At 33.7% G+C, this 27,218-nt stretch overlaps 1 protein-coding gene across 4 annotated transcripts in view; it reads right to left on the reverse strand.

Annotated features, from left to right (window-relative positions):
• Positions 1-27,218, reverse strand: part of Cdh18 (cadherin 18) — a 959,213-nt gene that overhangs the window by 472,907 nt on the left and 459,088 nt on the right. The gene's annotated exons all lie outside the window — the stretch shown is intronic.

The raw sequence follows: 27,218 nt of genomic DNA on the forward strand, positions 1-27,218 counted from the left end.
CAATATTATATATGTGCTTCCAGTGGTCTGAATTCACTATAGTGGTATGAAAAAAATTCTCAATAATTATTTGTCCATGCCTGGTCAAATTGTATGCATATTCTCTGGATTGAGTCCTGATATCAATATTGCTACTGAAAAGGATCATAAATTCTAAATACTATAGTACCAGAAACATCAAAAGGGACTTCATGACACTTCGCCAGACTGAGGAGCAGATTTTTCTTCCCTCAGAATCTCCCAACTACCTATTGGGCAGAAACACTTAAAATCTAATTAAATGGAATGGCAAAACTAACTATAGGCAGTTATATGAAGATGTAACTTATAATGTCAAATAGACTTGTGTGTACCTTTAACTTTTCAGGATTACTAAGGTATTCTTAGTTCACAGATTTCTGCTCTTGAGATTTTATATAAATTATGTATGACAACTGAAAACAAGAAGAGTTGAAGTGTGAAAATCTCTGAGAAGGATTAACACCCATGAATAGTCTAAGGATAAAGTTGCTCATAATTCTCTAATCTACATCAATATTTATCATATTTGTTGAGGTTATGAAACTCATGATATTTAATAACAAATGTGCTTCTACTTCAAAATAGAGCAGGTGTGTGGAAAAATGCCCTGATATCTTGTCAGTGCTGATTTCTGTTTCTCTGGGAATGAAAAACAGGGAAATGCAACATGTCAGTAATATTCAAAGCTATATAGTAAAGTCTCTGAAACTTGGGACCAGATATTGTGTTGTTAGTGCCTGGCACACGTAGGAACTTCAGGCACCTCGCAACGCTGCCTGAATGAATAAATACAGAAGACATGTAAAAGTGAAGCAGAGCATGTCAAAAAGCCCCCGTTTCATACTTAGAATCTGTTACTATGAACCTAGGAATGCCAAGCGACTCCCTCTCTTCTAAATTTTAGAACCAGTACTTGAATTAGTGTGTGTAAGTTTAGGAAGGCTGTGAGTAACAAATGGGACCCAGACTCGTGCAGTGTTCTGCATTTCACCATATTATGTGGTCATGTCATAGGAGAATACTTCAATTTCCAAAAAAGTGAGACATGGTTCTCTGTGCCTCAGGTCATTGGTAGCTGCCATTGAAGAATATTGCTGACCTGCTGTTATCTGCCCTCACTACCATACCTTCTTAGGTGTTTCAGTCAGCTTTTTCACTGTACAACTAAAAGACCTAACCAGAACAATTGTTGAGAAGGAAAAGTTTATTTGCAGGTTCATGGTTTCAGAGGTCTTAGTCCATAGAAGCGCACTCCATTCCTCAGGGCTCAAGGTGAGGCAGAACACCATGGTGGAAAGTGTGGCAGAGAGAAGCAGCTTACAGGATGATCAGGAAGCAGAGAGACTCCACTCTCCATATACAAAATATATACCCCGTAGCCACGCCCCCAATGAACCACCTCCTCCAGCCAAAACCCACCTGCCTCCAGTTATCACTCAGTTAATCCCATCAGGGATTAATTCACTGAGTAGTTTAAGGCTATAACTCAATCATTTCTCCTCCAACTCTTCTTGCATTGATTGTCTCACACATGAGTTTTTGGGGAACACTGTGGTTGATGTTCACACACCTTATCTACCTTTTTCACATCTGTGAATGTGCATGTGTGTGATCATGCGTGTTTGTGTATAACTGCATGTTTTTGATATGAAATATTAAACATTTTTTATTTTTTAGTTTAAGATATTATTAAATATAAACTATTTAAAGCTATAATAATGTTGTTTTACTTATAGCAGTTTTTTTAATACAAAAATGTACATCAGTGTCAAAATACATATTCCCTATACATAGGGATGTATATAGTTTTAATTATATTTCTTTAAAAATTTGTATGTTTTATGTTTTCCTACTTTTTAAGCCTTTTCTACTTATTAGTCTAAGAAAACACTTATGAGATTTATGATTATAACAATCTACCTAATGTTTATTCAGTATTGTAGAAAATTGATGACCTTTGATATCATTTCCAATGTGTGGTTTTTGTAAATACAGGCTATGGAAGGACATGTTTCTGTATGTAGGACGGTGCCTTGGAGATGGCTTTTCAAAAGTGAAGGGTAGAGCAATTGTTTAATATCAGTCATGAAATGTCCTTCCAGAGCATCAAAGTCACTTAGTGTACCACTAGCAATATAAGATAAAAAGGTGGCCACTCTGCACAAGTGACCAGTCCTGCATTTTCTGTTTGTTTCCAATTTAAAATTTAAAAAATGATGTCATTGGCATAAATTGAATCAGCTTACTTACATGTAGCCTAGAATTCATAGTGAGTTTAACCTTTGTGGTTACAATATACTGTCTGCTGCTTATTATATTAAAAAAAGACCATCCTTTTAACTTTGAAGTTTCTACAGATTTCTTACATGACAATACTATCTTGTAGTCTTGATTACAGCTCAGAAGACTTTGCAAGTGTTTATTGCTATAATGATAAAGTCATTGATCCTTCCACTAGATTGCTATAAATATTTTATTAGCTTTCTTTAGCATTTTTCATTTGTTGACTTAGTTTATATTTTTTTCAGTCCAAACCACTTTTCCTCTGCAATATTTTTAATTAAAACGTGTAAGCTTATGCTAACCATCCCTCCTGCAGGTATCATAATTATTCCACTAATTCCTTCTGCTTTTTCTGTGCTCTTACACTCTGTAATTGATTCTGGGATATTATTTCTTTAAAGAAGTGAAATTTTAAGGAATTTCTCTAATTTTCCTATTATTTATGTAGGTTCTCTTTATCTCTGAGTGGTAAATCTCCTTGATCGAACAATACACATGTGTAGGATAATTCATTATTTTACATCATTATGGGATATTCTTTGATTTTGATTCACTTCTCCTGGCTTATGTTAACCTCAACTTTTAGTCTTCAAAGAAGAAAACAAAACTATATGCCAATCCAATTTATTATTGACATTTAGAAAATTAAATGGAAAAAAAATTAAAATGGACAAGAGGTTCACAATTTCACTATTAACAAGTTTGGAAATTAATTGTAAAAAAAAAAAAACAGAAATTTATTTTTCCTTTTAGACAACTTATGCTATTTGGGTATGGTATGAAATTCTAAATTGGCTAGCATTTTCCAGGAAAATTTAAAGAGATTCCATGTAATTCATAAGTCTCAGAGAATACTGTGTAATGTATTCATTCCACATAATTCATTTAAAATGATGTGACTTCCCATCTAATTCAGCAAGGCAGGAAAATCATTATTGAGTTTATTACCCTTTCTCCTGTGAGTCACAGAGTTTGTGTAATAACAGAATTCATTGTGTTTCCTAGGATATTAGATTTTAATATTTTTTTAAAAATCAGTTAAAAACTGCCTGAGATTTAGAGCTATCAAAAGATCTGAGAAGAAAAAGCAATCCCAACATGCAGCTGTCATCAGCAGAGACACAGGCAAGATCCCAGGTGCTCCCCTCCATTACTGGGGTCACACAGCTCCTCACAAGTCTTGGGATAACATTAGAATTACCTTGGACAAAAATTTTCAAAAGTGAGTTTGTTTTCTGAGCTTCCTTCTAGTTTTTCTTCTATCATTTTATGTAATTTTTGGAAAATTCTTAAGAGGGATACTTTCTTAAGCAATTTTCATTCCTATCCAATTTTTTGCTTCAAGGTATAAAACTATGATGCTATAGGAAGGTGATAATAGTGGTGTGAAAGACAAAGGAAAAACACAAAACACAGAACTTTCAGATGCTTTTGAAGTCTAACATTTGATTGAAAAATTTTAAAACTAGAACATGCTTAAGATCTCAAAGAGGGGACTTGTCAGAAATATTTCCCTATGTTGTTGTCTAAAGTATGTTCAGTCAGATGAATTGTCAATGACTATGCAGAATTGGTTAGTCAAGCAGAGAAGTTGAAAAGAATTTGAATAAAAGTTTTGTAAAATAATTTGGAACTATGTAATTGAACCTGAATAAAAAGACAGACACTTCACAGAAGAAGACACACAGGCAATTAATAAATATATGAAAAAGCGTTCAACATCTCTAGTAATTAGACAAATGCAAATTGAAACAACTCTAAGATTTCATCTTACTCCAATTAGAATGGCTTTTATCAAAAACACAAACAATAATAGATGTTGGCGTGGATGTGGGGGAAAAGGCACACTTTAATGTTGCTGGTGAAATTGCAAATTGGTGCAGCCACTCTGGAAAGCAGTATGGAGAATCCTAAGAAAACTTGGAATAGACCCACATTTTGACCCAGTTATCCCACTCCTTGGTTTATACCCAAAGGACCTAAAATCAGCAAACTACAGTTACACAGCCACATCAATGTTTATAGCAGTTCAGTTCACAATAGCTAGATTGTGGAACCAACCTAGATGCCCTTCAACAGATGAATGGATAAAGAAACTCTGGAATATATACACAAGGGAATACTATTCAGCCGTAAAGAAGAATAATATTATGGCATTTGCAAATAAATGGATGGAATTGGTGAATATCATGCTACATGAAATAAGCCAAGCCCAAAAAACCAAAGGCAGAATGTTTTCCCTGATAAGTGGAGGATGATATATAATGGGGATGAGGGTGGGGAATGAGAGAATAATGGGGGAACTTTAGAATATGTAGAAGAAAATGAGAGGGAGGGGAGTATGAAAAATGGTGGAATGAAACAGACATCATTGCCCTATGTACACGTATGATTACACGAATGGTATGAATCTGCATTGAGTAGAACAATAGAAATGAAATGATGTACCCCATTTGTGTACAATGAATCAAAATGCAGTCCGTAAAAAATTAAAAGCTAAATAGAAATAATTAAAAAAAATTAAAAGTTTCATTCCCCTGGTGATTTCCAATAAATAAAAATTCTCTGTGACTATGTGAATGTAATGTACAAATGTAACCATACCTGCAGGAATACAATGAGGACAAATATAACAGATGGATTTTCTCCAAAATTGTGACAAATAATTCAGAGAAACCCTGAATCTGAAATAGCTCTATACACAAGATTTAACAGAGTAACAACTTCAGGTGGACTCTGTCTGCTACAGATTGGTTGCTGAATGTCCCCCTAAGACCCATGTGTCCAAGGATGAGTCCACAGGATACACTATTGTGAGGTGGTGGAAGCTTTGAGAAGCTGAACCTGGTGGGAGACCTGTAGGTCATCATGGGGGGAGTCATTGAAGGGGATTATGGGATCCTGGCTTCATTATATATAAACAAAATAGACATTGAAGCTAAATTAGTGAACTAAATTGTAGGAGTGATTGTTTAGATTTCTTTCTGCTAATAAGTGAGTAGTGTCAAAACTGTAAACTAAATCACCAATTTTACTATCCTGCAGACTCTATTTCTTCATAGGATTTTATTTAAGGTGAGGGCAGGAAGAGATAAATAAATATTATATCTGTGTGGGTGGGAGAGTATAAACAGAAAACAGAGTATCCTAACGCATTGTGCTGCCATGCCACCAAGGAGCTATGCCTGTCCCAGAGACAATGGCATGACAGAGAAGGTGTGCATATATTGCAATGGAACAATTTTGTTTTCTTTTTCCACAGTGATAATAACCTGTAGTAAATACTGAACAGATGGTATGTGGCTTTCATAAAAAAAAAGAAAAAAAAAAGTAATTGCTTTCAGGAGAGAAAATGAATTAATTTTACTCTGTGAGTTTGAACTTGCTATTGCACATTCCAAATTGATTTATATATAAAAGAAGAATTTCTGTTTTAAAAGAATGGAAGAAAGGCTACAGAAAGATCACTTGGTATATCAGTAGAGGCTATTGGTCTTGAAAACATTCTGTATGCTCATTTCTGTGCAGCTGTTCTGTTCAGATTATTTAATTCAATTATGATAAGATCATAAATAATACATCCAATAATGCTCTTGCTCAGAGAGAAAAATGTCATAATTTCATGGATATTAGTTAGGCTTCTAATCTTTAATCACCCAAAATATGGAAGTCTGAGAAAAGATTAAGAGCTCATGAATCTGAATAAGTAAAGAAAAAGTTAATCACATTTTAATGTTATATTTGCTATCCACATAGCTTTATGTTCCAATTGGATACTGTAGGATTGCTATTGGTTTCTCAGCCTAATACCTGAAACATTGACAATATTTTTAACAAAACTTCATATCAATAACAAACTTTTTTTTAAAAAAAGGGAGAAAAATTACTACAATATACATCAGGAAAATTTCCCTTTTCTCCAAATCAAATGATTGTGGTTTATGAAAAGTATGTTATTGGAAATGAACTAAAAGACTGACTTTTCTTGAATAAGATTTTCTTTCTCTCAGTGAACTGCTAGTTATTAAAATCAAGAGTTATATTATTGCTTATGTATAATTAGTGATGAGGAAATAAATGAAGTCAATTCCTTGAATTAATAGTTCTGGTGAACATTTAAAAGTTATTTCAAAATTCTCACATTTCAAGAGAATTGATTTTGAAATAAAACATAGTAAAATATGCTTACATAACCAAAGATGTAGAATTACATCAAGTATGCATCACAACTAATTTCCAATATTAGGAGAAAAAAAGTTGTATTGATAACAAACCAATCAAGTAAAATGTATGTCATACACATAATCTATTCACTGTGAGTCCAGGATCTAGGTAACATAAAAATTAATGATATTATATATTCTCTTAAGCAATATGTAGTACACATTGGTTATAAAAGATAAAAACATTTGTAACAAAAAACAAAAAGAAGGGCTGGGGATATAACTCAGTTGGTAGAGTGCTTGCCTTGCAAGCACAAGGCCCTGGGTTCAATCCCCAGCACTGAGAAAAAAAAAAGAAAAAAAAAAGAAAAGAAAAGAAAATAAGAGTAAATGTTATGATATTGTTAAGTAAATAGGATAGATTAAGGATTTTGGATAAAGAATTACTAGAATACAGATGATTCCTATTTACAAGATACATTAATCATAAAAGCAGCAGAAATCAAAAGCAGCAGAAATCAAATAGATTGAGGAAAATAATTATTATTGTAGATTTCTGAACATAAAGGAATCACGATACTCCCAACGTTATAAATAGAAAAATAAGTAAGATTGATACAATTGGCTAACAGTAACATTATAATGATGATTCATGTTTTACTGATTGCACATACAATTAAGTGTACTGATTAAACGTACAATTGTAATCATTTTATTTAGTTTCATACCTATTTTGCAGATGGAAAATGAAATAACTTGTCTGTGAAGATGCAAATATTAATGTTATCAAGCTTCAAAACAATTTGTGACTGATTCTGCATGTCATACTTGACACAACTTCATGTTAGTCTCAGAAAAATGTGTTTCCCTCCACGTTATGAAGAGTATCGACACTCTGACTACAAAGAGAGCCTGCCCTTTTTTTTTTTATTATTGATGTTTGTTATAATAACATGAGCTTTTAAACATCTATGAGTTTTATATATCTATTAAAAGTGAGGGAAAGAGTGTGTTAACTTAGCAAAGAGACTTTATTCATTGCTGAGATAAAAAACCAGATCAGAGGCTAAAGGAATGAACAAGATACAAGGAGTCATAAAAATACATGAGTGGCAGCCATGAAAATTGATGAGCTGAACAAGGCAAGGAGAATACACAGAGAGGCACATGGTCAATGAAAGACCACTGTGAAACACAGGTGTTTCTAGGTAGGAAGGAGAAAGAAGACCCAGAAGTGAAATAGGAAGAATCAAATTGGTGAATGAATAGTAACAAAGTATGTAATATAAACATAAGAAACAAAAAACACAACTGTAAATAAATTGATAACTTTTTCCTAAGAAGTGTTGCTATCACCATAAGTCAGTTGTCTTTGTATTTATAATTTGTTAATAATCAATATGCATTTGGAAATTTGAGATTAAATTCATTATTAAGACAGAACAGCTTTCTGTTTCAAGATATATTGTAAATATTTCATACTGCATAGCCATTTTTATTTTATCATCAAAAGTGAAAAGTTGATTGCAAGTTTAGACTACAAAAAACCAGGTGAATTGATATACAATAAAAGAAGTCCTCTTACTTTTGATCTTAAGCTTTTAAGATATTAACTGCATTATTCTTTCTTTCAAATGGCTATGCAGTATTGTGGATAAAATGATAACAAATATAAGTGATCCAACTGAAAAAAAAGTTAAAATTTTAGGCTCACTATTCTAATAGGACTAGTTCATGACAATATTTTCTGCAAATTCTTCATAGGAAAATTATTTAAACATTCATTTGTACTTTAAAAATACTGTTTAAACTTTGTGTTGCTACTAGTGTGTCACAAAAGATGATTTTCTTTGTCATGAAGAACAAACTCAAGTAATTTAAATACTATCAAAAACAGTTCAAATAAGAGTTTCTAGTGAAGAATCACTGTTGACATACATGGGTAATATGGATGATTTTTTAGATCAAGGATTTAAGATTATTTTCATTGGAGATTTAATGATAAAATTTTGCTGAAAAACAAAATACTGAAATTCCTTCTCAAAACATTATGTACTAAGGTTTTACTTTTATTTTTGTCTAGAAGAAGTACCATTTTCTAATCTACTAAACATTTTCATTTGTTTTTTTAAGTTATACTTGACAATAGGATTCATTTTGACATACCTTTAAAAGCATGGAATGTAATTTGTTCTAATTCTGTCCAGTATTTCTCCTTTTCCTTCTCTCCTCTCTCCTTTCTCCCTGAGTTTCCTTCTCTGTGTTTTACTGATCTATCTGCTATTTTCATTTGTTTATTTTTGTTTGTTTGTTTGTTTGTTTTTTTGTTTTTTTGTTTTTATTTTTTTTTTTGGTACCAGGAATTCAGCACAGTAGGGCTTTAGCACTGAGTCACTCTCTAGACCTTTTTATTTTGAGACAGGGTCTTAAAGACTTGCTAAATTGTTGAGGCTGGCTTTGAACTTTCCATCTTCCTGCCTCAACCTGTTGAGTTGCTGGGATCATAGGCATGAACCACCGTGCCTAACTAGCTTTTTTTTTTTTTAAGTAGTGTAATGTGGTTGTACATGCTGGTGAGATTCACTGCGGTATGTTTACATATGTACACAAGAAAGATATGTCAGATTCGTTCCACTGTCTTTCCCTGTACCATCTCTCCTCTCTTCCCTTCATTCCCCACTGTGTCTACTGCACTGATATTTCTTTTATTATATTTTATACTTCCCCATTATTTTGGATTAGCTTCTGCATATCAGAGAAAACATTTGACCTTTGACTTTTTGGAACTGACTTATTTCACTTAGCATGCTGGTCTCCAGTTCCATCCATTTGCTGGCAGATGCCATGAAGTCATTATTCTTTATGGTTAAGTAATATTTCGTTGTTGCTGAGAGTCATCTATGAACCATGTGTGTGATTTGAGTGACAATTGAGCAATAGGGAAGTCACTGTCTTGGGAACCCACAGTCAGAAAGGCACTGGTTTGGGCTGGAGATATAGCTCAGTTGGTAGAGTGCTTGCCTTGCAAGCACAAGGCCCTGAGTTCAATCCCCAGCACCAAAAAAAAAAAAAAAAAAAAAAAGGCACTGGTTCTGGTTCCCGACCATCTACTTCATGCAGGCACCCCAACCTGCTCACAGCTCCAACTTTAAGCACAGGCTTCCTGAGATGGGAGTAGCTTGCTGAATGCCAATCTACTTGTTTACTGCAAGAACCCTGCCACACCTGCAAACAAACACTGAAAAAATAACTCCTCCCACTGAAATTTATCCCTGCCTTTGATGTACTCCCCGTTAAATAAAGAATTTGGGCCTTTTTCATTTGTTCAGTTCCAGCTCCTATCAGGACTGTAAAGACCCATCAGGCGCTCTGCTTTTTAAGTATAACTTTTGGCTTTGTTTCTAATCTTTTACTGATTATTTCAGACTTTTATTTTCTCAGGTGATCCACACCTTCTGAGTAGGAACCTGCTCTGTCAGCCACTGAAAATCACTGTCCATAAATTTCAGAACATTTTTCAGTTTCTGATCATTAAAATCTGCAACTAATTTCTATAATTTATCTTCAAATATTCAGAAAACTACAGAAGGCAAATAAAAACAGTTGATAAATTCTTCTAATGGGTATGAATGTTCACTGACTTATTTCTTTAATTTCATTGTGGTTTCTAAAATTAAGAATATAATTTGGGGAATAACACAAGAAAGTATCATTTACTACCTGCCATAATGATCAAAATTAACAAAATTGACAATAATAACTCAGACAATTATCTGTGGATATAAATTAGTACATCTTTTCGGACATGTATGTTTCTGTATCTTAAAGCTGAACATAGGCAAGCATACCCTCAGCTTAGCAATTAATCTCCCAGCAGAAGACCAATAAAATGGCATATATAGGTTCTCCAAAAAGTCACATTGAGAATCATTCACAGTTGTAGTATTTCTAGTAATTAATAACTAAAAACAGCTCAAATGCACATGAGTAGTAAAATGGGTAACTTACAGTATATTCATACAATGGACTAATTTATATAATTACAAATAATAAACTAATGATTTACTCAAAATGAATGATTTTTTTAAAAAATAATATTGAAAAGTCAAACACAATTGAATGATATCATAGGACTTTTTAAAAATAACACAGATAAAAGTTATGTATGCTCTTAAAAGTCAGTGAAAAGAGATCTTGGAAAGATTTTGGAAGATGTAGGGACTGTGAAAGTGATCAAAGAGACTTTTGGAATGCACACAATAGTTTTTAGTGTGGATGATGCCCTAAGTAAGTTCATTTCATGATAATGTATTTGACCACACACTAATGATCTGGGAAGTATTAACTAGGTAGGCTATAGTTCAATCAAATTATTAAAGCTTACTTTGTAAAAAAAAATACAGTTTTTATATATACATTTTTTGCCTTATATTTTATTTTCTGAGTTATATTCAAGACAATGTTTCAAGCAATATTGTAAACACAGGGTTCCAAAAGTGAATGAGCAGACTGTAATAGCTTAGGTAAAGTAAAGTTTTCCATGTAGTTAGTGGTAAGAAGAAAAAAAAAATGAAAGAAAAATATTAAACAAACTGAGTAAAGTGTTAAAGAATATTGAAGAATATTGAAAGGCATGAAAAAGTAGGCCAGTATGATAGGGAACAACTTTACGGAAGATGGTTTAATTTTTAATAGAATGAGAAAATTATGAAGGATAAGGAAGTTCATAGAAAAAAGGACGCTTCAGTCAAGTATGGTGGTGCACACCTGTAATTCCAATGACTCAGGAGATTGAGGCAGGAGGATCTCAAGTTCAAAGTCAGACTCAGAAATTTAGCAAGTCCCTAAACAACTTAGCAAGAGCCTCTCTCAAAATAAAAAATGAAAACAAACTTGGAATATGGATCAGTGGTTAAGCACCCCTGGGTTCAATCCCAGGTACTAAAAATATATTTATATAAATAAAGACATACATTACAGATATGATCCTACAATATGTATAATCAAGAAAAAGAGAGATTGTACTCCATTTATGTATGATTTATCAAAATGTATAAATGCATTCTACTGTTACATACAACAAATTAGAACAAATTAAGAATATAAAAAAGAGAGAAAGGAAGAAAGGAAGAAAGAAAGAAAGAATGAAATAAACGAAGAAAGGACACTAAAATGCCCTATGGGATCCTTAGCATATTTGAAGAAGGGAAGGCATGAAAATGTTGCTTAATGAGTATAGGTGGGAACCAAGTTGAAAAGAAGGGCTTGGTCACAACATTTGGGATTTTAGATGCCCTGGCAAATATACTGTTGTGTTTGATTAAGACAACTGAATGAAGCATATCATATCCAAAAAGAGCGAATGGGTGGTGGGGTCCTGAGATGTGTTTTAATTTTTGGAATTACTGGAGCACACTTTTGGACATGATTCATTATTAAGGGAAAATATGATGGTACAGAAAATTAAAGGGAGGACTTAGGAGGGCCTTATGTTGCTTGACTGGAACAATGAAGAGAAGGAAAAGTATGTTTCAGTTCACCGATTCAGAGTTTCAGTCCCTGCTCAGCTGACTCCTTTGCTCTTGACCCAAGTGAGAGAAAACATCGTGGTTGAAGTGCCTGGTGAAGGAGTATTGCTCTTCTTATAATGGTCAGAAAGCAGAGACAGAACTGGAAAGGGGCCACAGAGAATATCAACACCTCCAAGGTGCCCCATGGACCCACTTCCGCCAGTCATATCCTATCAGCCTACAGTTCAGTTACCTCCCAGGTAGTCCATTCAATGAGGAAGGACTGATTCGCTTACCTCTCATAATTTAGTCATTTCACCTCTGACAATTTCTGCATTAGAAAGGTTTGGGAGACACCTCATATCCAAACCATAATAAGTAGAGAGAAGGAAAGCTGAGAACAAAGGTTCATATAGCAGCAGGGATCTCCCTTCACTATAATTTGGACAGAGACAAGAGATTGGAGTATAGATACTAGTTCACGTACAGACTTGGTGGAGGTCATATGAGACAGTTGCTGTCCCATGGTTTTTAGAAAAGTTATAATTGAAATGTGATACGAAGCCAGTTTCCACTCAAAGGCAGATTTTATTTGTTAAGATGAAGAAGCAGTTAGTTCATCAGCATTAGTTTGCTCAGTTTGATTGTATGACCAGCATCCCAAGGAACAACTATTCTGGTGTGCATGCAAGGAAGCAGCTTTCTCCAAGTGACTCAAACTTGCCATCATTCCCAGCATGAACAAGAGAAAGCAGTGTAAAATGTGTCTGGAATTTCCAGCCCAGGTTTTCTCTCATTGTTTGCTTAACTTGGCTAGGTGTTTGAGAACAGAGGGGGACATTCAGCAAAATAGTGTTTTACTGTCCCCATATGCCTAAAGGCCCTTAGGATGTTATCACACTCAACTTCTGCAATCTCCCCCAGGCAAACACATCAGGATGTACATTGAAACTTCTTTCCACAACAACAATACAAAGAGCAACAGAATGTGGTAAACCCAGCTATAAGATCAAGCAGACAGCATGACATTTCTCCAGGTAGCAGAAAGAAATTGTAACCAAGCAGAAACTGGATCAACACTGTTTACCTATAGCTGTAGTGTGAGTTTGCAACTTACCTGAAGGCAAAGACACACTATAATAATCTTCAGAGGTATACACACAACAGTTATCATGCCTACCACCATTCTATTTTGAAGGACCACCTTCCACATTTGTGGGCCTTCTTTATCACGAAAGTTCTGACATCTATGTTTAAGGCAGCAGTCCTGTGTTTAGCTAAAGCCTCAACCTAAAATACAATGTCAGTGTGTGCTGCTGGAGAAGAAAGCATGGCAAGTGGGAAAAGCCATCAGGTATCATGAGTTGCTCTATGACAACTCTTGCAAGGTCACAATTGGTAGGTTTGCAGACAAAGTGGGAAGTAAGTTTGCGTGTATATATTAGGTCTCTTCCAAGTGCATTGTTCAATTCGGTTATGTGGCAGGTATGGTCACTCATGGGTACCAAAGTCCACAATAGTACCAGCAGAGGAGGAATATGCTCCCATTTGGGCTGTTCAACTTTGCCATCATAGGTGGCCAGTGTCTCTGAGTACAACAGTTCAATGGCATTGATTGACAGGGTTCCAATCCATACTTGCAGGGGATAGAAAGGTATTACTGCCATTTTGTCTTTCTATTCATTCCTTTTCACTTTCACCTGTGTTGTAGTCACCCCAAGCCAAGAAATCCAGGTTGGAGGGATACGGATGTTGTAGAAAGGCACATGGAAAATGGAAGATGACAGTGCACAATCCATTCTGATTCAGCTACTAAGGATGTTCTGTTGGGTTAAATCGGGAATGCCTAAGGTTTTGATTTACTTTTACACAGTGAAATTACTTGTACTTGCTAGACCTCAAGTGCAGAAGGCCAAGAAGGAGATTTTATATTCAAAAATTTTAATACATACTAGGAGTCCAGTAAAAAAATTGGCTGTCAACATGGTTCACTATGAACACGAGTAAATTATAAGTGATAAATTATATAAGTATAAAATTAAATAAACCAGAAAGTTAAAAATCCAATAACTTCTCTGAAAAATGTCAACCTATCATGTATCCATATAGCAGTTAATACAACATTGAAATTCATCTTTTTCCACTGAAGCATTATTTGCCAAAAACCTGTTAATTTTGTAATTCATAAAACTGTTAATTTCTTAGTTGTTTTTCATTAAATGTGATAAATTGGAAAAAATCAAGTGGTACTAGATGAAAAAAAAAATGTGAGGAGAAGTAAATTATGGAGTTTATATAAAAAAAGTACTATGATAAACATCTAAGTGTATTTCCACCAAGGGCAAACTGTGGACTGAGCATTTAAGTTGAACAGAAAGATCAATAACAATTAAAAAGTCTTGATTTGAAGCAATTCTTATTTTAAATATTTTATGCCTCTAAGAAAATCAAATATTTTTCAAAGAATGATTTTTGTGACTTAATAAATTAGGGACATAAACATGTAGTATCTAAGAATAAACTAGTTTATCAAACCTATGGATTAGAACAATCTACCCTTTTCATTGAGTTAATGTATTTCTTTTTCACATTAAACATTTGCCATTTCCTTTACTAAAAAAAAAAAAAAAAAAAAAAAAAAAAGTATCATTTCCAGGATGCTGACAGAGTGTCCTAGTTTATTTCTTTCTGAATGCCACAATTTTACACTGGGAAGAGTCAGCACTTCCAGAATGCTAATACCAAATTTATGTGTTAAAAATACCATTTTGCATACACTTAGAATCCTTTACAGTGTGGATTGAAAATGGGGATGCTTCCTTAGAGAACCAAGCTATTCCACGTGTCCACAATCACAGTCACCCAAGAGCGCCCCATCAGAAAATGTGATTCATGCCTTTGCACTTTCAGACCAGAGATATTTATACACCAGGGCTTAGTCATTTCTGAAGTTTTTTTTTTCCTTTTATTACTCATGTGAGTACTAAATGGTTCAAAGTAAACTTTCTCTAATGAAACTTCAACAAAGTCTATTTAAAAATCTCTAAAAGTAATGATTTTTAATTTTACTTTACTTAATACACACATATGATGCCCCCAATGTCTTTATGTATCATAGAAAACACAAAATCTCACAGACTTTTAATGTTTATTTTCTTTTTAGTTGTTGATGGACCTTTATTTTATTTATTTATATGCAGTGCTGAGAATTGATCCCAGTGTCTCACACATGCTAGGCAAGTGCTCTACCACTGATGGACAACCCCAGCAACTCTCAAAGATTTTTGTCCATTTACATTGTTAGAGGAAAAATGTTAAGGGAAAAACTCTCTCTCTCTCTCTTTTTCTTTCTCTCTCTCTCTCTCTTCAGTTCTTTAGAGTATAGAGTGAATACAGTAGTCAAGTAATATTCAAGACCTTTAAGCTGTTTTGAAGAATGACTTATGATGTTTTCTTGCAAAATTTCAAGGAATAAACGTGGACTTGGTCTTTTATTATCAATGGTTTTCAAAAGAACAGGGGCTTAAAGTTCTCAGGTATATTCTTTAGGATGTATATAAGATGGATTTACTTTGGAGAAAAAAAGACTTATAAGTACTGGAGAAGAATGGTAAGATTGGACATGTTGGTAGAATCAAGAATGGTAGAAAGGTAGTAGAATGAAACAGACAGTATTACTCTATGTATATGTATGATTACATGAATGGTGTGAATATACATTGTGTACAATCATAGAAATGAAAAGTTGTTCGCCATTTGTGTGCAGTGAATTAAAATGCAGTCTGTAAAAATAAAAAAAGATTTTAATAATTAAAGAAAAAGATTGGCAGATGGAATAAATAGGATGTTTAGAAATATAATAATATAGAATTGAAATGGGAAAACAGTAAAAATACACACAAATTGAGAGAGAACTGACAAAATACAGAAAGAGAGATAGAAAGAGGGTTGAAAATAGTTAATAAATGAATAAGAAAAATAAAAGAATCAGTATTATGTTTTGTAAAGATGTCAATGATACAATTAACATTAAGTGAAGATTTAGTATATACCACAGTTTCTTTATCCATACATCGGTTGAAGGGCTTCTATACACAGTGGAATATTATCCAGCCATAAAGAAGAATAATATTTTGGCATTTGCAGGTAATGGAATTGGAGAATATCATGCTAAGTGAAATAAGCCAATCCCAGAAAACCAAAGGCCAAATGTTTTCCCTGATAAGTGGATGATAATATATATATAATAGGGGTGGGGGGTGGGAAGTGAGAGAAGAATGGAGGAACTTTAGATTACATAGAGGGAAATGAGAGGGAGGTGGGTATGAAAAATGGTGAAATGAGATAGATATCATTACCCTATGCACATGCATGATTACATGAATGGTATAATGAATCTATATCATGTGCAACCATAGAAATGAAATGATGTACCCCATTTGTGTACAATGAATCAAAATGCAGTCTGTAAAAAATAATAAATAAAATTTAAAAAGATTTAGAACAGAGTAATATTTAAAAAATAACTCACTGGTTTTAAAAAAGAAAAATTGAAAAAATGTAGAAGTACATCTATGTTTATGTGTGTATATACATATTTATTTATTTATGTTATTTATTTTTTGATAAAAGGAATAGATGGGAAAATTATCAAAGTGTGCATATTTCAGGTAAGTAGGGATTTAAGAATGGGAATTGGAGCTTATTTAATTTCTTGTGATTTTTCCTTGTTACAATGAATACTATCTCTTGAGGAATAAATAGAATAAAAACAGCAAACCAGGAAAGCAAAGAGAAAAAGAAAGTGGCACATTTTTATGTCATAGGGATGGACACAGATGGTGAACTATTCCTGCCCTTTGTACCCAGTCAGGGATTTTGAGTGCAGACAAACTGCTAATTTACTCTGAGCAAGCTGGTGTTTCCACAGGTTCTGAACTTAGATGAAATTACCCCCAAAACTTTGGCTCGTTTTCACATTTTTATTACCTGGCATTCAATTTTGTGAATGGTGTGGTCTGATAAACAATAAGAAAGCTCAGATGGGCAATTTGTTCAAGTTCTTCCAAGGTCATCCCCAGCCAGTTTAGGAGAGAGTGATATATGCTATTGCATTTGTCTTCTCCATCAAGTTCATAGTTGGTGCAGGAGGAGAGGTCATCCTGCTCATAAGGAGCATGGTACTCAAAGAATATGCTTTTAAGGGCTTTTATAACATCTATGAGCAAACAGTAGCCAGGTAGCATTTTAAAAATTGAAATAAAATTATAATTAACCAAGTATAATTGGTGATTTTCCTTACTATAATCATTTATTTTTTATGTATTTAAAATTTGCTTCACATTTTTAGGAACATTCTTACAAATGTTATAACTTAAACATGAGAGTCATTCAACTTGAGAGGATAAGTAACTTTTCCCCTATTTTATTCTTTGAGAAGACTGAAAAATATACCAGCCACTTCTTTTAAAATGGTTAAAAGTACATGGATTTCTATATTTTCATTTTAATTCTGACTTTATTATCATACCAGATGTACATTTATGCTAAGCTATAGGAGAGTTGCTCATAATTTACTTTTAAAAAAGTGATATAGCTTCAAAGTCAAATTTTCAGTACTATCAAAACAAAACAGGCAATCAGTTTGTGTGTGTGAGTACTAGAATCCAGGGCCTCACACATGCCAGGTAAGTGCTTTACCACTAAACCACATGCTCAGTTCCTGGTTATATGTCAAATTTAGTATGTGTTCTATCTATACATTATCTTTTGTTTGCATAGTTACATAAATGGATAATTTACCTAAATGAGGTATATAAAATAGTTCAAAACTTATAAAAATGCATTTGGAAACAGGAACCAGAAGTCCAATAAAATCATAAACTGCAATACAGCATAATTACTTGGGACACATAAGTACATATTAGATAGGATAAATTATTTTCTTTTACAGGAAAAATAAGTTTGTCTTCTTGAGAAAACACAATCTTCAGGTCTCTAATATCCTTCAGGTTTGATATGATATTTTCAACAATTCAATCTTTAACAATGTAAGAACATTTTATCAATTGAATTTTTGTTACAAAATCAATAATGGCCTAATGCTTCTTTTCATAATCTTCACCTGATGCTTTTTTCCATAAGGTAGGTTGGTAACACACCTATTTTTAATGTATTCCTATTTCTACAGTAAAAATGCAGCACAGATATGCTTTAAAATGATCATTATGCAGCTCTGTAGGTCAGAAGTCAGTTGTGAGTCTCAACTGAGCTAAAGTTGGTTTTAGTGTAGCTGTGTGTTGATCTAAAAGTGCTAGAAAGGAATCCATTTTCTTGACTTTTCCAGTTTCAAGAAACTGCACAAAGAGCTTGGCTCTTGACTCTCTTCTTTGGTGTCCAAACCAGTGTCCTCAGATTCAGTCTTCACAAAGCATCCCCGACATCTATTCTGCCTCCCTCTATCTCAGACTTCACAGACCCTATGACTACATTGAGTTCACTTGTTAAACTAGGATTGTCCCATCTAAGGTTCTCTGATTAGCAACTCTAAATCTCCTTTTCCATGTAACATAAAGAAATCACAGGTTTCAGGGATTAGGATGTACATATTTTGGGGGACCAGTATCTTCCAAATACAGTGGCTTTCAATGCAGTCACAAGCAGGGCTTATATAATATCTAACATTTTTTTAAAAATTATTGTAACTTGTCACATAAGACTGAGTTTCAGAATCTACATCACTTAATTTATCTGGGAAGTAAACATTCAGAGTGAAGCTCAGTTGAACAAGAGCTAGGTAATCAAACTGATCATTGAAAAAGTACTTTAAGAAAAAGTGGGATTTTATAGCTGCTGTTAATGGTGATGGTAGTAGTGGTGGTGGTAGTGTGTGTGTTTGCGTGTGTGAGTGTGTTGTGAATTAGTTACATGAAATTATTTTTTAAGTACTAGGAATTGTACCAGGGATGCTTTAATACTGAGATACATCATCAGCCTTATTTATATATTGTTTTCTATTTTAAGACAAATTCTCACTAAGCTGTATAGGGCCTCTTAAATTGCTGAGACCAGTCCTGAACTTGCAGGTCCTCCTCCCTCAGCTTTCTGAGTCGCTGGAATTACAGGCATGTGCCATTATGTCTGCCTTAAAACAATGTTTTCAATGTTGTTAGCATCATTGAAATAATCTTGAAACACATTATTCTTGCATTTTTGCACAAAGAGTTTCACAACTTAACAGTCATCTCATACTCAGTGCTGAAACTGCAGATTTGTATCTCAGTTCTTAATGATCTCTTGTACTTCAGAGTCCAGGCATAAATCACTAGTAGTATAGTGAAATAAAAGCATACAGTCCCTTAATCAGAATATTAAGGGATGAAGGTTTTTATATATCTACTCTTATTTCATTAAAATTATTTGTAAAATATTCTTAGGTTGATAATAAAATTTTAAAGAATTATTAATAAATGAGATATACTATATAATAAAAAGTAGTCATATCTGGAAGACAAGCATTTGGTGAAAGTGATATACATTAGAAGACAAGAACTATAGTAATGAATAAAATCCATGGATGAGTAAAACAATAGATTTGTGGCCATATTTGTCATTATAACATCAAGAATTTTCTAGTTGTGTATAGTGTCAGACTTACATTGAATCTAAAATGATTACCATAAATTAATGTCTGAATAAAGCAAGCAATTATAACACAGGCCCATTAAGTTGAGCATTAAAAAAATTAGGCAAGGAATACATTATGTCCATAGTAAAATGTCCATAATGCATGTCTAAGTCTGTTTGGTGTTGCTATAACAGAATACATAAGACTGGAAAATTTGCAAAAACCAGATATTTGTTTTCTTTCATCTAGGGGGCTGGTAAGTCCAAGGTCGTGGCACTAACATCTGGTAAGAATCTTTTTGCTGTGTTCTCACATGGCAGAAGAGTAAAAGAGAACCCACTCTAAGCCTGCTTTATCCTAACATCAATTCATTCCTGAGAGACCACATGACCTCGAAACCCCACATCTCAATACTGTTCCACTGAAGATTAGTTTTCCAACATATTAATGTGAAGAAATGAAGAGTATTCAGACCAAGCAACATAGATGTTGATATATTTGGGAATTTACATTTCAACTATTTAAGTCACTTTTCAAAACAATCTCTCCTTCAACTCCATCTCTCCCAGGATTTTAAGACACTCCTGGAGTCCCTCCTCTCACTCCAACTACTTCTCAGCTTCTGGGGTTGATGCTTCCTCTTCTTCCCAAGCTTTCAGTGTTGGTTGCTCCAGGTCCTGGCCCAAGTGTTTTCCATATTTTCTCTCACAGTTTCTTTACTTTTCAAAGCAGTCTATGAGCATTTATAGTCTCTCACGTTCATCACAGAGTCTCCCCCAGGCTGTGAACTGTGTGTGCAACAGACCCATTGACACCCCCACGTGGGAACCTCACTTCTTCATTTCTACTGTTTCTCTCCTTTTCCTGAAAATTTGCTTTTCCTCCATTCTTTCCCTTTTTAGGAAACACCAATTTCATCCTTCTTGTTTAGCACATAAATAAAATTTGACCTTTTACCTTCTTTCTCTCCTATACCATAGCATATGAGAACCTCTCAGCTTTATTTTCAAGGTGAAAATAGAATACTACCTCTGCCCTCTGTCTCAACTGCTGTTGCTCTGCTGCAAGTCACCACTATCTCTTTTCAGAAATATATTCAGATCTTAATGATCTTTCTTGTACTTCAAAGTCCAGGCATAAATCACTAGTAGGATAGCAAAATAGCATATAGTCCCTTAATCAGAATAGTAACTGAGCTCACTGAACCTATCCTGGCTCCTCTCTAACCTAACTGCAGCGGCCAGAGTTCCTTGTTGAAATGTAAAACAGATAATGCCAATTCTCTGCTAAGAAATATCTGATCACTTCAACTCTCCTAAGGAGAAATAGAAAGTACTAACACTACTCTGCAGGATCTTATCCATTTTATGCTGCTTTAACAAAATGGCAGAGTAATTTATAAAAAGTAAAAATATATTTCCTTTTTGTTGTGAGGGCTGAGAAGTCCAAAACCAAGGCTCCAGTATGTGGTGAGTGCTTTGTTGCTGTATTAATTCATAGTAGAAGCAAGAAGGGCAAGAGAGCCAACTGGTTCCTGAAAGTCCTTCTTATAAATGACCCTGATCCCTGCTTGAGAATGTAGCTCTTATGACCTGAAGGTCTTCCATTTTGCCACACCTTGCAACACTGTTGCATTAATAATGAAGTTTTAAACTCATGAGGGCTAAGCTGCTCTTACTTAACTCAGGTTGTGCTGTCCTTCTACTTTTCAAATAGGCAGGTGAGCTCTGCCCCTAGGAATTCTGTATTTCTCACTCTTCCTGGAATATGGTTTCCAAGATATCAGCACTGTTCATATCGACACTTCTTCCAAGTCTTTTACTCAAAGTAGTCTTCAGTGAGGGCTTCCTAGACATTATACCTAAACATAAAGCCACCATTCCTATCTTTGGAACTTTTGTTTCCCATTTCTCTCTTTTTCTTTATCTCTTTAATGAATTGTTTTACACAAATATCATAAAATTATTGTTGTGGACTTGATTCCCATCATTCTTCCCAAATACACTTCAACTTCCATCAATGAATGAATACACGATCATAATTTAGTACATAGTAGAGGAAATACAATTTAATATTTAATAGGTTTTTTTAAGAAAATCGGACGAATTTCTATGAGTAGAATATTGATAAACAAAATAGAAAAGGTTACTATAAAGGTTAGAAAAGAGAACTAGTTCACTTTTCTATCTGAACAACACAACTTTCTCATCTACATCTAAAGTGAAATAGAACCAATCAGTCAATAAAGGTGTTCTCCATAAAACCAGCAAACTTGCACATAACTAAAATATATTTTTGTTTCTACTGTCAAGGTTCATTCAAATTATAGCATGTGTTGCAGCTAAAATTACTAATTATACATACCTAAAAAATAAAGATAATGTGAACAATAAGAAAAGTGTGAGGGGCACACATATTTATCTCAAAATATTATATTTATCCCAAATTATTTTTGAGCCAAAATGGATTTTGTTATCCTTTTCAAAATCAAAACACACATAAAATTATGTTTCAAGTTTAATGTATTATTGCTTTTTCTAGAAATTTATTAATATAGATTGATTCAAATTATTAAATTAATTTCAACTTGGTGGGGAATTTTTTACTCCTTTTTGATATTTTTGATGATTTTCTAATGATTTACTTCTAAAAGTTATTTAATAAAACCCTTTCTTTCTTTGACAATTAATTGTAAATTGTTTTTCAAAAATAAGTATTTCAAGAAATCTATTAATTTTCATGTTTCCAGAAATAAATGTAAGTAAGAGTTTTATCACACCTGTGTCAAACTGGTTTGAAAATTTTTTATAATATAATAATTCAATAGAGTATCATAGCTTGTGTCTTGTTTATATTATATTGATGATCTTGTGTTTAACCTAGGTAGATTTATTTTAAAATACCACTCATAACTGGTTAACTAAAAATATCTCAAGTACAATTGTCAGTTACCTCTCATAATGTATAATAACATAAAAGTCAATTATAAGTTACAGATCAACACAAAAGTCCTCAACATAAGGACAACAAATACCTATTTGAGGATATTTATGTTCATGAAAATTTATTATGAAATGGAAATGAGAGTTGAATTCTTCTTTAGTGGAAAATATAGAAAACCTGAATTATTTTGACTAATGACTTCACCCATCATGATCTATGCAGTGCAAGTATAATCTTGAGTAAGATTAAGTGTTGAAATTGAAGAACCTGTCATAATTTAAGAATTTGTGTCAATAAAATACTGACTACTTCCACAATTAAACTTTATTCATATTATTTTGAGAATAATTTTCCTAAATTTATGTAGCCTAGCAATGTGTAAATCGACATTCATCTTCCATAGAAGCAACATCTGGGCATTTAGGATGCAGCACAGCAAATGTGCCTATTATATCTGATTCTACTTTTCCTCTCTGTTTACTTTTCTGGAAATATCTTCCTGGAACATGTACTACACTTAGTCAAAACATTATGAGCACAGATAGAGATACTAAATTATTTAATTTGTGTTGGCCTCCTTACTCTTCATTAAAATATTTTAGCAAGGGACTACTAAAATAAATGGTAGTATATCCCTATAATCATATGCAACAATCAAAGTGAATCATACTCAATATGACATGGCACCTACCAATCTGAAGTACCCAAACTTAATGAGAAAAAGTTTTAAGCAAATGCATGTCTCTAACATTGAGTCAAATATCAAATTTGTGCATAATGACACAACAGACTGTTTTAAACAATTACAAATTATGTATATGATTACATGGAAGACAAACAAGCTATAAAAGCAGTTGCATATACTTAGTTGCGTACAATATCAACTGGTATTTACATTCCAAATATTTGTTCATGTGAAGGTATGCATGTGCATGTATCATTGTATCTTTTCCTTTATAATTTGTGTGATTTATAATTGCACAAAGATGCCCATATCAATCTATTGATAGAAAATGTAATTTAAAAATATATACATTTGCACTGATATTTACTGTTGAAAAGTACATCTCAACTCATATATTTACCATTTCTGTATTTTAACAACAATAATTAAATATGGAAAAAACGAGAATGGAAATGAGTAATACTAAACACTATGATTTCCACATCACAAAATTTAAAATTGAATCTGTTATTATTCCTTCATGGGAAAGCATTTTTAAAGAGAAGAGTAGGAATTCTGTAGATTTTTTTTATCCATCTTAGAATACCTGGAATTTCCCATGCTGAATCAATTCTTCCTCAAGGAATCACTAAGTACACTCAATGAATGAAAACTTACCAAAATTGGCATAGGTACTTACAAATTACAACTAACTATAGCACTCTGTATGTTTTGTTTCTGTACCTATTTTAATCTTTTAATCGCTTTTAACAAAAGAGGAAAACGACCTACAGAGAAGCCATGTGGTATGTAGTAATTCATGACAGTATCCAAAGTTCTGCCATGTCCTTAAATTGTCGGGCTCAATACTAACCTATGGTGCTAAAGGTCACCATTGCTTAAAAATTCTTCTTTTTAAACCAAGATACTTTTCTTTTACTTGTAGAGGTTTTGAACACTTAAAACAAATCTAACCATACAGAATTCTAGAGTGTACATCCTTTTCCAATAACCTACACATACAAAGATTTCCTCCAAAATAATAAAGCAATTGTAGAGAAAATCAATATCTTTCATTTACTTAAATTTATATTAAAAGTTCATAAGAAAAAAAGTGAAATTTGTCTTCAACTCAACAGCTGCACTGTGCTATTCTTATGCCCCTATATGCTCGTGTATGATGATATAGTCCTAATCTCTCAGTTATACTGGAAAATGATACTGATAAGGTCTTTCGCCATATTAGAACCTTACATTGAAATTCACTAATTATCAAAGCAAGAGGACAGAGAGGATCTGCAGAGCAGCCAAACTAAAGTTTACATGGGCAACTTCCTAAATATACAGGGTACACGTGCCTGCTTTCTCTATCTTATATACACATGCTTATTTTTTATTAACAGAAGTGGTTCTTAATGGGGGTGTATACACAATGTCCCCCATGGAATAGCTAACAGTGTATAGGAATGTTTTTGACAGTCACAACTTAGGGTACTGCTACCAACATGTAGTAAGTAGAGAACAGGGACATTGCTAAGCAGATTATGAAGCACAGGACACCACCTGGGATGTTGATACAGTGGCAAATATCAACATCAGGAAAGTTAAGAAACTCCAATCTCTAATATAATTGTATAAACATGTATAATGCAACCATAATGAAGACATATCATTAAGCAAATTAAAAAGTGTAAAGTACTCATCTTAAAAAAACAAAAGAACACCTTACACACCATGTCTTCATTCCCCCAATGTACTCTACTACTCTCCCCTAGACTATACTGTATCAGATATATGGGTTTAAGATAAGTATGTTTTTCTCGGTCAATAAGTTCAATAGTTTTTTTCTTGAATCTGTTGAAATGAACATGCATGTTCATTTAGATTCTAGAGGACCATTAAGTGAGGATGCAGATATTCTTTCAATTCTTAATCATCAATAAGCCAAAAACAGAATAGGCAGGACATATAGACTTGTAAACATGTGGTCTGTATTCATTAGGCCACAAAAATCAATACAACTCATAATAATTCTATTTATATTAGCCAATGGAGAAAAAGCATATTTACTATATATAGTAACCTTCATCTAAAAAATTTATAAAGTTTGGCTGACTCATTCACTGTCATCATTCCACTATATCCAGTTGAAATAGGTCATTGTGAAGAATAATAATTTCTAATTGCACAAAGTATAGGCTTACTCAAGTACTGGTTTAGCCCACCCCCTCACTGCATCTGGTATAACTAGTTATATTCAGCATTTACTGGATTCAGTTACAGCTAGAGTTTCTAGTCACTTACTTTCCTTTTACTATTATATTCTCCTTTGCCATTGGGTTATCTTCCTTTGGGCACTCTTTGCAGCTAAAATAGCATATCCTCATTTTCTACCTCCCCATGTTGTCAGGTAGGAAATCGATTCTGACCATTAGCACCATTCTCTGTTTTCTTAGGTTAGCTATCTCTCTGAATAAAAGCATCAGAATTATGATTTATAAAACAATTATCCACCAAAGCCCATTAAGTGAATGCCTTATGCAGTGAGTAATGGGGTGATCTATACCAGGTTAATTTATTATCAGTAAATCTGGAATTAAATACATCACAAGAGTCTTGAAGAAAACAGCAGTGGTGATTGGTGCTTGGACCAGAATGCTTCAGAACTAATTCTACTAGTATCACATCCTTCCTTCCTCCTCCCACTTCCCACAAGGTACACTTGCAATGTAGTCTGGACTTCAAACTCTTGATTTAGAATTAAATATGTTCTCTGATAAGACAAGTGCACTAAAATAGAGGAGAACAATCACCACAGAAGGAAAGCCCCCTGCATGGAAAAATCTGCTAGTGATCCCAGCACGAAAAATAAAGGTTGGAAAACACAGGCAGAGCCTGTAGTTAGTTTTCTGGCTGCATAACAAAATCTTCTCTGATCTGTCTCTCTGCTCACAGCACCGATGCCATCACCTGAGCAAACCGAGGACCATAATATTTTTAGCTAATTATTTTATTTTTCTAGAGTTCCAACAAGGAAAAAGCAAGGATTGTTGATACGTGGCTAAGAGAAAGCTCATAAAACACCATGGATATTAGATTTAAAACAATTAATAACCCTCACTAATAAAATTCTCATTTTTCACCTGTTACGTATGAGAGGTTTGCCTAGCTCCACATCTACACACAACACACACACACACACTCACACACACACACTCACAGAGGAATGTGCATGAGGCACAATTTTACCTTGGTTTTAAAATGTGAAATTTAAGACAAAATAATATTTATTTCTACACTGAAATGAACCAGCTTCAGGAAGTTAAGAAAAGGTACTGAATGAGAGTTCACAAACATAAGGACATATACTAAATAAAGTAAGTGTGTTGCTGTTCACAGGAGCCTGTCTAATTTCTTTACATGCATCATTTGTACTGCCCTTAAAAAAAAAAAAAAAAAAAAAAAAAAGTAAAAGTTTCACCTTAAGCCTGAATATGCATTTATGTAAACAATTCTTGGAAAGGAAAAAAAAATGAAAAAAGAAAAGAAAATATGAGGATCGCCCTGCTGCAGTTTCAGTGCTCAGATAGCACGCAATTTTAGAGGATACTGGAAAGACAATAATTAAAAAGCTGTATCAAAGATCCGATTTCCACGTCCCTGTTTGATTCTGATGATGCTTTCCCTCACTTTTACAGATAAGCATCAACGACAGCTTATACTGATGCCATCACTATTCAAATGTGCTTTGCAGAGTATCATTCCAACTTCTTCAGGGGCAGGGCAGATAACAGCACATCCACAGACCAACATAAACAGAGACCCAGCTGGATTAGCAGACTCACGTTCCATAGGCTCTATGGCAACATTCCTGCATACGAAAATACAAATTCACACTAGCGGTAAGGCTGCCGGCATGAGCTACAACTTTCCCATTAGCACCAGACCCCGTGAAATCCATCCAGAGGAAGATTTCACCAAATACAGTTTGACTCAGAACGGGGTAG

The sequence above is a fragment of the Sciurus carolinensis genome, chromosome 6, assembly GCF_902686445.1.
Source record: "Sciurus carolinensis chromosome 6, mSciCar1.2, whole genome shotgun sequence".
Taxonomy (NCBI): Eukaryota; Metazoa; Chordata; class Mammalia; order Rodentia; family Sciuridae; genus Sciurus; species Sciurus carolinensis.